Source organism: Ranitomeya variabilis, chromosome 2 (genome assembly GCF_051348905.1).
Source record: "Ranitomeya variabilis isolate aRanVar5 chromosome 2, aRanVar5.hap1, whole genome shotgun sequence".
NCBI lineage: Eukaryota > Metazoa > Chordata > Amphibia > Anura > Dendrobatidae > Ranitomeya > Ranitomeya variabilis.
In genome coordinates this window covers 406,844,916-406,859,348 of record NC_135233.1, presented here as the reverse complement: position 1 = coordinate 406,859,348, position 14,433 = coordinate 406,844,916, and the positions used below count along the sequence as shown (strand labels likewise).

At 45.5% G+C, this 14,433-nt stretch overlaps 1 long non-coding RNA gene across 1 annotated transcript; it reads right to left on the bottom strand.

Annotated features, from left to right (window-relative positions):
- Window positions 1–900: 900 nt before the first annotated feature.
- On the bottom strand, window positions 901–12,921 carry LOC143809525 (uncharacterized). The gene is made up of 3 exons (XR_013222318.1): window positions 12,703–12,921; window positions 11,552–11,601; window positions 901–1,147 (listed from the first exon to the last, which is right to left on the bottom strand). It is a non-coding gene; the product is annotated as an uncharacterized LOC143809525 (long non-coding RNA).
- Between the last annotated feature and the right edge of the window lie 1,512 nt (window positions 12,922–14,433).

The following is a 14,433-nucleotide window of genomic DNA, read 5'->3' as shown; positions in this document are numbered from 1 at the left end:
GTCATACTGTGTGTGAGGACTGTATGTAGGGATTGTGGAGGTGTCATTCTGTGTGTGGGGACTGTGGGAGCATTATAGTTTGAGAGGGGACTGTGGGAGCATCATACTGTGTGTGGGGACTGTGGAGGTGTCATACAGTGTGTGGGGTCTGTGGGAGCATCATACTGTGTGTGAGGACTGTGTGCGTGTCCTACTGTGTGTGGAGACTGTGGGGGCATCATACTGTATGGGGACTGCGGGCATGTCATACTGTGTGTGTGGACTGTGGGGACATTATAATGTGTGTGGGGACTGTAGGGGCGTCATACTGTGTGTGAGGACTGTGGGGTGTCATATTGTGTATGTGGACTGTGGGGGCATTATACTATGTGTGGGTATTGTGGGAGCATCATACGTTGTGTGGAGACGATGGAGGAGTCATACTGTGTGTCAGGACTGTGGTGATGTCATACTGTGTGTGAGGACTGTGGGGTTTCCATACTGTGTGTAGAGACTCTGGGAGCAGATATTCCATTTCCCTTTAGTGCCTCCGCAGGTGAAATTATGTATTACATATTACTGTTGGGCTTGTGGTCCTCCAGAGAAAGTAAAGGTTTTTCAGCCACTATGCCCATAGATAAACATCCTGAGTGGAGCCCCCTCCATGAGATCAGAATTCCCTAATAAGAATTAGCAAACATGTCCTTCAACACAACCTCTTTAAAATACATCTGTATAACTTTGTTCAAAGAAAGTCATTAGAATAAACTTTAGAAACTTTAATAACTTAGCAGAACAAAGAAAAAATATTTAAATTCTGTGCAAGATGTTCCCTTTATTTGTGTGCATCAAATTACCCTGGAATCCCATTTCCATTATCCAAAATTACCAAATAAGTGAGACACGTTAATTGCCTTCTGTTAGTCACATCTCCAGAATATTATGGATGGAATATCATAACATTGCTGAAAGGTAATGGAGGAATGAGGAAACACAAACTACAGCGGGAGTGCGGTAATGAAGGGTCCACGTTTCCTACGACAGGCGCTTTTAATTCTCTTCTTAAGCATCTCATGGGTATAAGTGCATTTATATTGTCTGTGTCACTGTGATGTCTTTATGGTTTTTGCTGAAGGTCACAGGGGTGTGTAGAGTAGAAAGTCCACGTCTGAAAAGATTTATGAATTCCCAATTAGAACAAGAAGCAAAAACAAGAGGGCAGAAAATGTCATCCTTCACATAGAGGCGAAGGCTGCGTCTCCATGAGCCGATCTGCAAAATAATAACTGTGGGAGAAAAGATGCGACCCTCAAACACACGAAGAAGCGATCTATAACAATGGTAATTACTGACGGCGAGAGACCACTTCTGACGGGACCTAAGGATAGAGAAGGAAAGAAAAAATGCTGCAAAATGCACAACTTCTGCTTAAAATCCATATGTGCAGAACGGTGAGGCGGAGATCAATATTAAACTTGTGCAGTAATTAGATACATTGGATTAGATGCTGGCTGTGTATAAGGCCCCTTCACTCGTCCTGATGTTTCCAGTCCTGGAAAAATCAGTACCGGTGTTATCCGGGTGTCAGTGTACCATCATCCGTGTGCAGTCTGTGTGACATCGGAATAGAATCCAGAATAGCAATGACAGATAATAGATAGTTAGGCAACAGAGAGATAGATAAATAGATATATGGATAGACGATAGATAGATAACTAATAGATAAATAGATAGATAATAGATAGATAATATAGATAATAGATAGATAATTAATAGATAAATAGATAGATAATAGATAGATAATACATATATAGATAATAGATAGATAATAGCAAAAAAGTGAGAGCAGCACAGAAAAGAAAAACAAAAATCAGGGTGCAGGGCCCCTCAGGCATGTACCAAACCTTGTCATAGAAGTCCAAAAATCAGAGGCAGCACACTATTCTGGATAAAGTTATGAAGGTATTCAAATTTAATAGCCCATAATGGCAACGTTTCGGCCCGTGGAGAGCCGAAACGTTGAGAAAGGCTTGAGAAAGGCTCTCCACGGGCCGAAACGTTGCCATTATGGGCTATTAAATTTGAATACCTTCATAACTTTATCCAGAATGGTGTGCTGCCTCTGATTTTTGGACTTCTATAATAGATAGATAGATAGATAGATAGATAGATAGATAGATAGATAATAGATAATAAATAGATAGATAATAGATAAATAATAGATAGATAGATAATAGATAGCTAATAGATATATAGATAGTAGATAAATAGATATATAGATAATAAATAATAAATAAATAGCTAGATAATAGATAAATAATAAATAATAGATAGATAATAGATATATAGATAATAGATAGATAGATAGATAGATAGATAGATAGATAGATGAGAGATAGATAGATAAATAGATAGATAATAGATAGATGATAGATAATATATAGATAATAGATGATAGATAATAGATAGATCGATAGATAATAGATAAATAGTTAGATAATAGATAGATAATATATACTTATCCAAAAAAGTTGAGGCAGCACACCAAATCCAAAATTATAAAGTGCTTTTTAATAGCCCATGTGGCGACGTTTCGGTCCTGGGTACAGACCTTTCTCAAGCCTGTACCAAGGACCGAAACGTCGCCACATGGGTTATTAAAAAGCACTTTATAATTTTGGATTTGGTGTGCTGCCTCAACTTTTTTGGATAAGTATTTACTAGGACTGGTATGTACCTGTCAGGCGTCTGCACCCTACTTCTTAACTGTGCTGTTTTTTCTATTTTTTTTTAGATAATATATAGATAGATAATTAATAGATGATAGATAATAGATAGATAATATATAGATAGATAATAGGTGATAGATAATAGACAATAGATAGATAATATATAGATACCGTGTATACTTGTGTATAAGCCGAGTTTTTCAGCACTTTTTTGTACTGAAAACGCCCCCTCCCAGCTTTAACACGAGACAATTGTCCCAGAAAGCAGGGGGAGGGGGAGTGGCGGGTGACAGAGGCAGGCGTCGGCAGCTGTAGCTAAAGCCTGGGCTGCTGCTGTGGCACCCCAGGAGTCCGGTTGCCACAGTGGCATTGCCTCCCTCACAAGGGGTGATGTCATGCCTGGAAGCAAGGAGGGGTCCCCTTACCAGGTAACTCCAGCATCCAACACTTTTCCTGCTGCAGTCCAGAAGGGGGAACTCTGGCACCCGGTTTCAGGGGAGCTTCCCTATCAGTTCTGGCCTGGAAGCGTAGTTAGTTAGCCAGAGTCTGAGACAGGAGAGGAAAGGAGAGAAGTTGAGGAGAACCTGGGGAGTGGAGTTGTAACCAAGCTCACCCCAGAGCAGCTAAATCTGGAGGGCAGGAGACTGCAGGTCTCCTGGCCCAACTAACACCCAGCGGCACAGCAGCATCCCAGAGCCCGGAGCCGCCGTGAAGGAGCGACAACTGTAATAGGCTCAAGCGGCCTGCCATGTGGGTACTGTTTTATTTTGACTGCCAGACAGTTAGAGGGACTTGAGCAGAGCTTAAGGCAGCAAGGAACTAACAGGAAAGTGCAGTAGGAAGGCCTCCGAACCCACCTGGCTAGGTGGATCCCAAATTGCTTCCTGGCTGCCCTGATCTCCATGACCATGTGTTACCTGTGCCCCAGACTGCACCTTCAGACATCAAGTAAAGGTAAAGAAAACTACAGCCCTTGAGTCCGCCAGTCATTTCTCGCACACTCAGTCCTGCACCCCAACGTCCACGATCCCTTACAACAGTACCGGTAGCCCTGGGGGCCCCTCTCCACCTATGCAGAGCAGAACCATCCCAGCTGCATCACCATTGGCTCCAGCGGTCCCCTTAAGCAGAGTCGGCCGTCCATTTCCGAACACCACAGGTGGCGTCACAAACTAATCCCCTTATTCCCCTTCATTTTCAATGTTCATTGGACGCCCAGGGCCACGGACCGGGTTACCGAGTACCCCACGGCCCTAGCGGGCACTCCACTGCTATAAAGAAACGAATAATAATTTCTCTTATAGCGCACACTGTGACACTCGCAGCTGCCGGCTTCCAGAAGACATCCTACTCACACTCTTGCACGCCCTCGGAGAATCTCACAATGGAAGTAATGCCATAGTAGAAGATTAAAATGTCATTTTATTACATATATACGTACGATACAAAAAATAAATAAAAGGGGGAACTGTTATGACCTGGTGGTTAGGAGCACCTGGAATGACCTGATGGTTAAACTAGAAAACAGGACAACCTCTGGGGAGTGGGATCTCTGCTGACCGCAAACTCTAATCCTATCGCACACACTAGAAATAGCCGTGGAGCGTACCTAACTCTCCCTAGACGCCTCTTCACAGCCTAAGAGCTAACTACCCCTAAAGATAGAAAATAAAGCCTTACCTTGCCTCAGAGAAATTCCCCAAAGGAAAAGGCAGCCCCCCACAAATATTGACTGTGAGTTAAGAGGAAAGTCACAAACACAGGAATTAAACAGGTTTTCAGCAAAGGAGGCCAGACTTACTAAATAGACTGAGGATAGGAAAGGAATCTATGCGGTCAGCACAAAAAACTACAAAAAGCCACGCAGTGTGCAAAAAGACCCCCGCACCGACTCACGGTGTGGAGGTGCCACTCTGCACCCCAGAGCTTCCAGCTAGCAAGGCAATATCATGTTAGCAAGCTGGACTAGAACTTAGCAAGTACTAATAAATATATTCAGTACACAATGAACAACAAATGAACTAGCAGGGACTTAGCTTCTGCTGGAGTAGACAGGTCATCAGAAAGATCCGAGAGAGATCTGAACCAGTACCGATACATTGACAGCTGGCATGAAGTAACGATCTGAGTGGAGTTAAATAGAAAAGCCAGCCTAGCCGCAAACGAGGGCAGCTGAGGAAACAACCTCAGAACCAGCAGTTCCACTCACAGCCACCAGAGGGAGTCCATGGACAGAACTCGCCGAAGTACCATTCATGACCACAGGAGGGAGTTCGAGAACGGAATTCACAACAGTACCCCCCCCTTGAGGAGGGGTCACCGAACCCTCACCAGAGCCCCCAGGCCGATCAGGACGAGCCAAATGAAAGGCACGAACCAAGTCAGCAGCATGGACATCGGAGGCAACAACCCAGGAATTATCCTCCTGACCATAGCCCTTCCATTTGACCAGGTACTGAAGTTTCCGTCTCGAAACACGAGAATCTAAAATCTTCTCCACCACATACTCCAACTCCCCCTCGACCAACACCGGAGCAGGAGGGTCAACGGAGGGAACCATAGGCGCCACATATCTCCGCAACAACGACCTATGGAACACACTATGGATGGCAAAAGAAGCTGGAAGGGCCAAACGAAACGACACAGGATTGAGAATTTCAGAAATCTTATAAGGACCAATGAAACGAGGTTTAAACTTAGGAGAAGAAACCTTCATAGGGACATAACGAGACGACAACCAAACCAAATCCCCAACACGAAGTCGGGGACCAACACGGCAACGGCGGTTGGCGAAACGTTGAGCCTTCTCCTGGGACAATGTCAAATTGTCCACTACATGAGTCCAAATTTGCTGCAACCTGTCCACCACAGAATCTACACCAGGACAGTCCGAAGGCTCAACCTGCCCTGAAGAAAAACGAGGATGAAAACCAGAATTACAAAAAAAAGGCGAAACCAAAGTAGCCGAACTGGCCCGATTATTAAGGGCGAACTCAGCCAATGGCAAGAAGGTCACCCAATCATCCTTATCAGCAGAAACAAAGCATCTCAGATAGGTCTCCAAAGTCTGATTAGTTCGTTCGGTTTGGCCATTTGTCTGAGGATGGAAAGCCGAAGAAAAAGACAAATCAATGCCCATCTTAGCACAAAAGGACCGCCAAAACCTTGAAACAAACTGGGAACCTCTGTCCGACACGATGTTCTCCGGAATACCATGCAAACGAACCACATGCTGGAAAAACAATGGAACCAAATCAGAGGAGGAGGGTAATTTAGGCAAGGGTACCAAATGGACCATCTTAGAGAAGCGATCACAAACCACCCAGATGACCGACATCCTTTGAAAGACAGGGAGATCTGAAATAAAATCCATGGAAACATGCGTCCAAGGCCTCTTCGGGACTGGCAAGGGCAAAAGTAACCCACTGGCACGAGAACAGCAGGGCTTGGCCCGAGCACAAGTCCCACAGGACTGCACAAAAGAACGCACATCCTGTGACAAGGAAGGCCACCAAAAGGACCTAGCCACCTAATCTCTGGTACCAAAAATCCCAGGATGACCAGCCAACACCGAACAATGAACCTCAGAGATAACTCTAGTAGTCCATCTATCAGGGACAAACAGTTTCTCCGCTGGACAACGGTCAGGTCTATCAGCCTGAAACTCCTGCAGCGCCCGCCACAAATCAGGTGAGATGGCAGACAGAATTACCCCCTCTTTGAGAATACCAGCCAGCTCAGAAACTCCCAGAGAATCAGGCACAAAACTCCATGAAAGGGCATCGGCCTTCACATTTTTAGAACCCGGAAGGTATGAAACCACAAAATTGAAACGGGAGAAAAACAGCGACCATCGAGCCTCTCTAGGATTCAACCGTTTGGCAGACTCGAGATAAGTCAGATTCTTGTGATCCGATAAAACCACCACGCGATGCTTGGCTCCCTCAAGCCAATGTCGCCACTCCTCGAACGCCCACTTCATAGCCAACAACTCCCGATTGCCAACATCATAATTACGCTCAGCAGACAAAAACTTTCTAGAAAAGAAAGCACATGGCTTCATCACAGAGCCATCAGAACTCCTTTGAGACAAAACAGCCCCTGCTCCAGTCTCAGAAGCATCAACCTCGACCTGAAAAGGGAGCGAAACATCTGGCTGACACAACACAGGGGCCGAAGAAAAACGACGTTTCAACTCCCGAAAAGCCTCAACGGCCGCAGAGGACCAATTCACCACATCAGCACCTTTCTTAGTCAAATCAGTCAACGGTTTAACAACACTAGAAAAATTAGCGATGAAGCGACGGTAAAAATTAGCAAAGCCCAGGAATTTCTGAAGGCTCTTCACAGATGTAGGCTGATTCCAATCAAAAATGGCCTGAACTTTAACAGGATCCATCTCGATAGTAGAAGGGGAAAAAATGAAGCCCAAAAAAGAAACCTTCTGAACTCCGAAGAGACATTTAGACCCCTTCACAAACAAAGAATTAGCACGAAGGACCTGGAACACCATTCTGACCTGCTTTACATGAGACTCCCAATCATCCGAAAATACCAAAATATCATCCAAATATACAATCATGAATCTATCCAAATACTTTCGGAAGATGTCATGCATAAAGGACTGAAACACAGATGGAGCATTAGAAAGCCCGAATGGCATCACCAGGTACTCAAAATGGCCCTCGGGCGTATTAAATGCTGTTTTCCATTCATCGCCCTGTTTAATACGCACAAGATTATACGCCCCTCGAAGATCTATCTTGGTGAACCAACTAGCCCCCTTAATCCGAGCAAACAAATCAGACAGTAGAGGCAAAGGGTACTGAAATTTGACCGTGATTTTATTAAGAAGGCGGTAATCTATACAAGGTCTCAGAGAACCATCCTTCTTGGCCACAAAAAAGAACCCTGCACCCATCGGTGACGACGACGGGCGAATATGCCCTTTCTCCAAGGACTCCTTTATATAACTCCGCATAGCGGCGTGTTCCGGCACAGATAAATTGAAAAGTCGTCCCTTAGGAAATTTACTACCAGGGATCAAATAATAGCAGAATCACAATCCCTATGAGGAGGTAGGGCACTGGATTTGGGCTCATCAAATACATCTCGGTAATCTGACAAAAACTCAGGGACTTCAGAAGGAGTAGAGGAAGAAATTGACAACAACGGAACATCACCATGTACCCCTTGACAACCCCAACTGGACACCGACATTGATTTCCAATCCAATACTGGATTATGGACCTGTAGCCATTAGTGTTGAGCATTCCGATACCGCAAGTATCGGGTATCGGCCGATATTTGCTGTATCGGAATTCCGATACCGAGATCCGATATTTTTGTGGTATCGGGTATCGGTATCGAAACAACATTAATGTGTAAAAGAAAGAATTAAAATAAAAAATATTGCTATACTCACCTCTCCGACGCAGCCTGGACCTCACCGAGGGAACCGGCAGCGTTCTTTGCTTAAAATGCGCGCGTGTCCTGCCTCCCGTGACGTCCCGGCTTGTGATTGGTCGCGTCGCCCATGTGGCCGCGACGCGACCAATCACAGCAAGCCGTGACGTAATTTTAGGTCCTTCAGGATTTTAAAATTACGTTCTGGCTTGTGATTGGTCGCGTCGCGGTCACATGGGCGACGCGACCAATCACAAGCCGTGACGTCACGGGAGGCAGGACAAGCGCGCATTTTAAAATGCGCGCTTGTCCTGCCTCCCGTGACGTCACGGCTTGTGATTGGTCGCGTCGCCCATGTGACCGCGACGCGACCAATCACAAGCCAGAACGTAATTTTAAAATCCTGAAGGACCTAAAATTACGTCACGGCTTGCTGTGATTGGTCGCGTCGCGGCCACATGGGTGGCACGCGACCAATCACAAGCCGGGACTTCACGTAAGGAAGTAAACGCGCGAATTTTAAGCAAACAACGCTGCCGGTTCCCTCGGTGAGGTCCAGGCTGCGTCGGAGAGGTGAGTATAGCAATATTTTTTATTTTAATTCTTTCTTTTACACATTAATATGGATCCCAGGGCCTGAAGGAGAGTTTCCTCTCCTTCAGACCCTGGGAACCATCAGGGATACCGTCCGATACTTGAGTCCCATTGACTTGTATTGGTATCGGGTATCGGTATCGGATTGGATCCGATACTTTGCCGGTATCGGCCGATACTTTCCGATACCGATACTTTCAAGTATCGGACGGTATTGCTCAACACTAGTAGCCATGGCAAACCCTACACGACCACATCATGCAAATTATGCAACACCAAAAAGCAAATATCTTCCTGATGTGCAGGAGCCATGCACATGGTCAACTGAGTCCAATACTGAGGTTTATTCTTGGCCAAAGGCGTAGCATCAATTCCCCTTAATGGAATAGGATACTGCAAGGGCTCCAAGAAAAAACCACAGCACCTGGCAAACTCCAAGTCCATCAAATTCAGGGCAGCACCTGAATCCACAAATGCCATAACAGAGTAGGACGACAAAGAGCAAATCAGAGTAACGGACAAAAGAAATTTAGGCAGTACCAATGGTGACAGACCTAGCGAACCGCTTAGTGCGCTTAGGACAATCAGAGATAGCATGAGTGGAGTCACCACAGTAAAAACACAGCCCATTCTGACATCTGTGTTCTTGCCGTTCAGCTCTGGTCAAAGTCCTATCACATTGCATAGGCTCAGACCTCTGCTCAGGGGATACCGCCAAATGGTGCACAACTTTGCGCTCACGCAAGCGCCGATCGATCTGAATGGCCAAGGACATTGATTCATTAAGACCAGCAGGCGTGGGGAACCCCACCATAACATCCTTAAGGGCTTCAGAAAGACCCTTTCTGAAAATTGCCACAAGGGCACACTCATTCCATTGAGTAAGCACAGACCACTTTCTAAACTTCTGGCAATATACCACCGCTTCATCCTGACCCTGACACAAAGCCAGCAAGATTTTCTCTGCCTGATCTACAGAGTTAGGTTCATCATAAAGCAATCCAAGCGCCAGAAAAAACGCATCTACATTAAGCAATGCAGGATCTCCTGGCGCAAGGGAGAATGCCCAGTCTTGAGGGTCGCCACGTAACAAAGAAATAATGATTTTCACTTGCTGAATGGGGTCACCAGAGGAGCGAGGTTTCAAAGCAAGAAACAGTCTACAATTATTTTTGAAATTCAGAAATTTAGATCTATCCCCAGAAAACAAATCAGGAATTGGAATTCTAGGCTCTAACATCGGATTCTGAACTACATAATCTTGAATGCTTTGTACCCTCGCAGTGCGTTGATCAACACAAGAGGACAGACCTTGAATGTCCATCTCTACACCTGAGTCCTGAACCACCCAGAGGTTAAGGGGAAAAGAAAGACAAAACACACTGCAGAGAAAAAAAAATGGTCTCAGAACTTCTCTTATCCCTCTATTGAGATGCATTAACACTTTGTGGGCCAGCTGTACTGTTATGACCTGGTGGTTAGGAGCACCTGGAATGACCTGATGGTTAAACTAGAAAACAGGACAAGCTCTGGGGAGTGGGATCTCTGCTGACCGCAAACTCTAATCCTATCGCACACACTAGAAATAGCCGTGGAGCGTACCTAACTCTCCCTAGACGCCTCTTCACAGCCTAAGAGCTAACTACCCCTAAAGATAGAAAATAAAGCCTTACCTTGCCTCAGAGAAATTCCCCAAAGGAAAAGGCAGCCCCCCACAAATATTGACTGTGAGTTAAGAGGAAAGTCACAAACACAGGAATGAAACAGGTTTTCAGCAAAGGAGGCCAGACTTACTAAATAGACTGAGGATAGGAAAGGAATCTATGCGGTCAGCACAAAAAACTACAAAAAGCCACGCAGAGTGTGCAAAAAGACCCCCGCACCGACTCACGGTGCGGAGGTGCCACTCTGCACCCCAGAGCTTCCAGCTAGCAAGGCAATATCATGTTAGCAAGCTGGACTAGAACTTAGCAAGTACTAATAAATATATTCAGTACACAATGAACAACAAATGAACTAGCAGGGACTTAGCTTCTGCTGGAGTAGACAGGTCATCAGAAAGATCCAAGAGAGATCTGAACCAGTACCGATACATTGACAGCTGGCATGAAGTAACGATCTGAGTGGAGTTAAATAGAAAAGCCAGCCTAGCCGCAAACGAGGGCAGCTGAGGAAACAACCTCAGAACCAGCAGTTCCACTCACAGCCACCAGAGGGAGTCCACGGACAGAACTCGTCGAAGTACCATTCATGACCACAGGAGGGAGTTCGAGAACGGAATTCACAACAGGGAACAACACAAAAACAGCCGCAGAAACACAATGTATTGCACTCAAAAATGCTATAAAATATCTAAATAGTATACGTTGAATGCTTTTTCAGCCTACTCCAACAATCACAGTATTTAGTTCTAAGGCTGGGTATATCAATCAAGAATCAATATTACTAATTCATAATAAATACTTAGTGTATAAAATAAAGATAGTACTCCCAGATAAAGGAACACAAAATACCAAGCTGCCCTTCAATCGTATAAGACACAATTACTGCACAATAGTCTAATAGATACAATATCATGTAACCATATAAGCAATATTTCTCAATAGACAAAAAAACACAAAAAAACACATCACAAGAAATATATAAAAAAGTGCCAAGTGACAAGACAAAAGTTTACCATACATAAGAGTTAATTTTAAATAAATACCCGCAATAATCAAAGTCCATAAAGACATAAGAAAGTGCCATGTGTCAAGGTATAAATAGCAGCTAAATAGTTAATGCATAAGTGCATTGTGCTGACAAGAGTGGAGAGAGGCTAAAAATAGAGTCAATAAACTTACCCAGTTTTCTGTGGCAAAATTAGGTGCTTTGGCTTATACTTGAGTATATACTGTAATAGATAAATAATAGATAAAAAGATAGATAGATACTAGATAGATAATAAATGGATAGATGATGGATAGATAATAGAAACGTAGGTAGATAATAGATAGATAATAGATAAATGATAGATAGATAGATAGATAATAGTGATGAACGAATACATTTGGCATTATTCATTATTCGGCGAGTAATTAGGTATTCAGTTGCAGAAATAAGAGGAGGAGGAGCAGGAGGAGGTGATTTCATGAGGAAAATGGGTTTGGATGGTAAGGGATGGATGTTAAGACAACTTCCCAAGCAAAACATTTGGGCTGCATTTACATTACGTTGCTGTCATGCACAGGGCTGCCACTAGGAATTTCGGGGCCCCATACTGGCAAAATTTTCAGGGCCCCCTTGAGACTCCGCCCAGGCTCCACCCCAGCTCCGCCTCCACCCCTCGAACTGTCCACAGCCCCAACGCTCTCTCTTGGAAAAACTCCACTTCTCACCTATCACACATTAACAGTTCCCATCTCCAGATCACTCATATAACAGCAGCTTTTGTTTTGGCCAAAAGATTTTTCTAATCTGCCACCAAGACACGGCAGACTCTTTTGGTTGGGCCCTATGCTACTGTAACCTATTAAAAATTTGTTAAAATATGCAATACAATTTAGGTATATTTTTATTTATTTTTAAATTTTTAAAATGACCAATAATATCACATACAAGGGACAAATACCACTACACCATAACCAGACACCATATTACCACCACAGTGACCGAATAATACCACATACAAGGAACAAATATCACCGCATCATGTCCAAATCACATATTACCAACACATGGTGGTCAATAATACCACATACAGGGAACAAATGCCACCACACCATGACCAGACCACATATTACCACCACAGTGACCGAATAATAGCACGTACAAGGGACAAATACCACCGCACCATGACCAGACCACATATTACCACCACATAAAGACTGAATACTGCAATACTGATCATTAATAAAAAAAAACCCACAATACTAATATCACCATATGTGCCATTATACACAGGAGATCTGTACTTAGTATGCAGTGTCCATGTACAGGTAACACACTGACTCACCAGTGACGTCTCTAGATGAAGTCCTTCAGCCTCGCTTTCCATCTTCATCCAGCACAGACCGCCATCACGTCTTCCAGCCAGGACTTGTCTCTGCAGGAAATAACACAGTTATCTAGAGCTCCTCTTGCAGAACACATTGCTTAATTTTTTCCACAACTTCTACACTACACCAGATGAAGAAAAAAAGGCGACATAGTATCACTCTACACAGTAACAAGACCGCCCCCCCCCATTTAAAACAGTATCCTCAAAAAACAAAATAAATACATCACTGCACTAATAATATCCCTTAATTAGCCCCTATGGTAATAACATCCCCCATCCTGGCCCGTGTATCTCATTCCTGGCTCCAGCCATATGTTCTCACATTCTGCCCCCATATGATCTCCCCATCTGTCCCATGATCCTGCCGCCCCATCTGTCTCCATCGTATCCATCCTGCCCCATCTGTCTCCATCCTGCCCCATCTGTCTCCATCCTGCCCCATATTCCTGCCCCATCTGTCTCCATCCTGCCCTATATTTCTGCCCCATTTGTCTCCATCCTGCCCCGTGTCTCCATCCTGCCCCATGTCTCCATCCTGCCCCATATCCCTGCCCCATCTGTCTCCATCCTGCCCCATATTCCTGCCCCATCTGTCTCCATCCTGCCCCATATTTCTGCCCCATTTGTCTCCATCCTGCCCCGTGTCTCCATCCTGCCCCATGTCTCCATCCTGCCCCATATCCCTGCCCCATCTGTCTCCATCCTGCCCCATATTCCTGCCCCATCTGTCTCCATCCTGCCCCATCTGTCTCCATCCTGCCTCATATTCCTGCCCCATCTGTCTCCATCCTGCCCCATCTGTCTCCATCCTGCCCCATATTCCTGCCCCATCTGTCTCCATCCTGCCCTATATTCCTGCCCCATGTCTCCATCCTGCCCCATATCCCTGCCCCATCTGTCTCCATCCTGCCCCATACTCCTGCCCCATCTGTCTCCATCCTGCCCCATATTCCTGCCCCATCTGTCTCCATCCTGCCCCATCTGTCTCCATCCTGCCCCATCTGTCTCCATCCTGCCCTATATTCCTGCCCCATTTGTCTCCATCCTGCCCTGTGTCTCCATCCTGCCCCATGTCTCCATTCTGACCCATATCCCTGCCCCATCTGTCTCCATCCTGCCCCATGTCTCCATCCTGCCCCATCTGTCTATATCCTGCCCTATATTCCTGCCCCATTTGTCTCCATCCTGCCCCGTGTCACTTATTCTACCCCCTGTGTCACACATTCTGCCCCGTGTTTGCCTTCCTGCCCCGTGTCTCACATTCATGCCCCCTGTGTTTTCATTCCTGCCCCGTGTCTCACATTCCTGCCCTGTGTCTCACACTCCTGCCCCTTGTCTCACATTCCTGCCCCGTGTCTCACATTCCTGCCCCGTGTCTCACATTCCTGCTCCCTGTGTTTTCATTCCTGCCCCGTCTCACATTCCTGCCCCCGTGTCTCCATCAAGCCCCTGTGTCTCCCATCCTGCCCTCTTGTCTTTATCATGCCCGGGCTTGCCGCATTCAGTAAAAAAAACAAAAAAAAAACCTTTCTCCTTACCTGGTGGGTCTCCAGCGCCGACGTCCATCGCAGGCATTTCAGCACGGAGTCGCCGGCGAATGACGTCCGTGCGCGCTGACGTCGCTGCCAGCCTCTGATTGGCTGGCAGCTTTAACTGTTGTCTTGTGGGCCTGGACGGGCCCGCAAG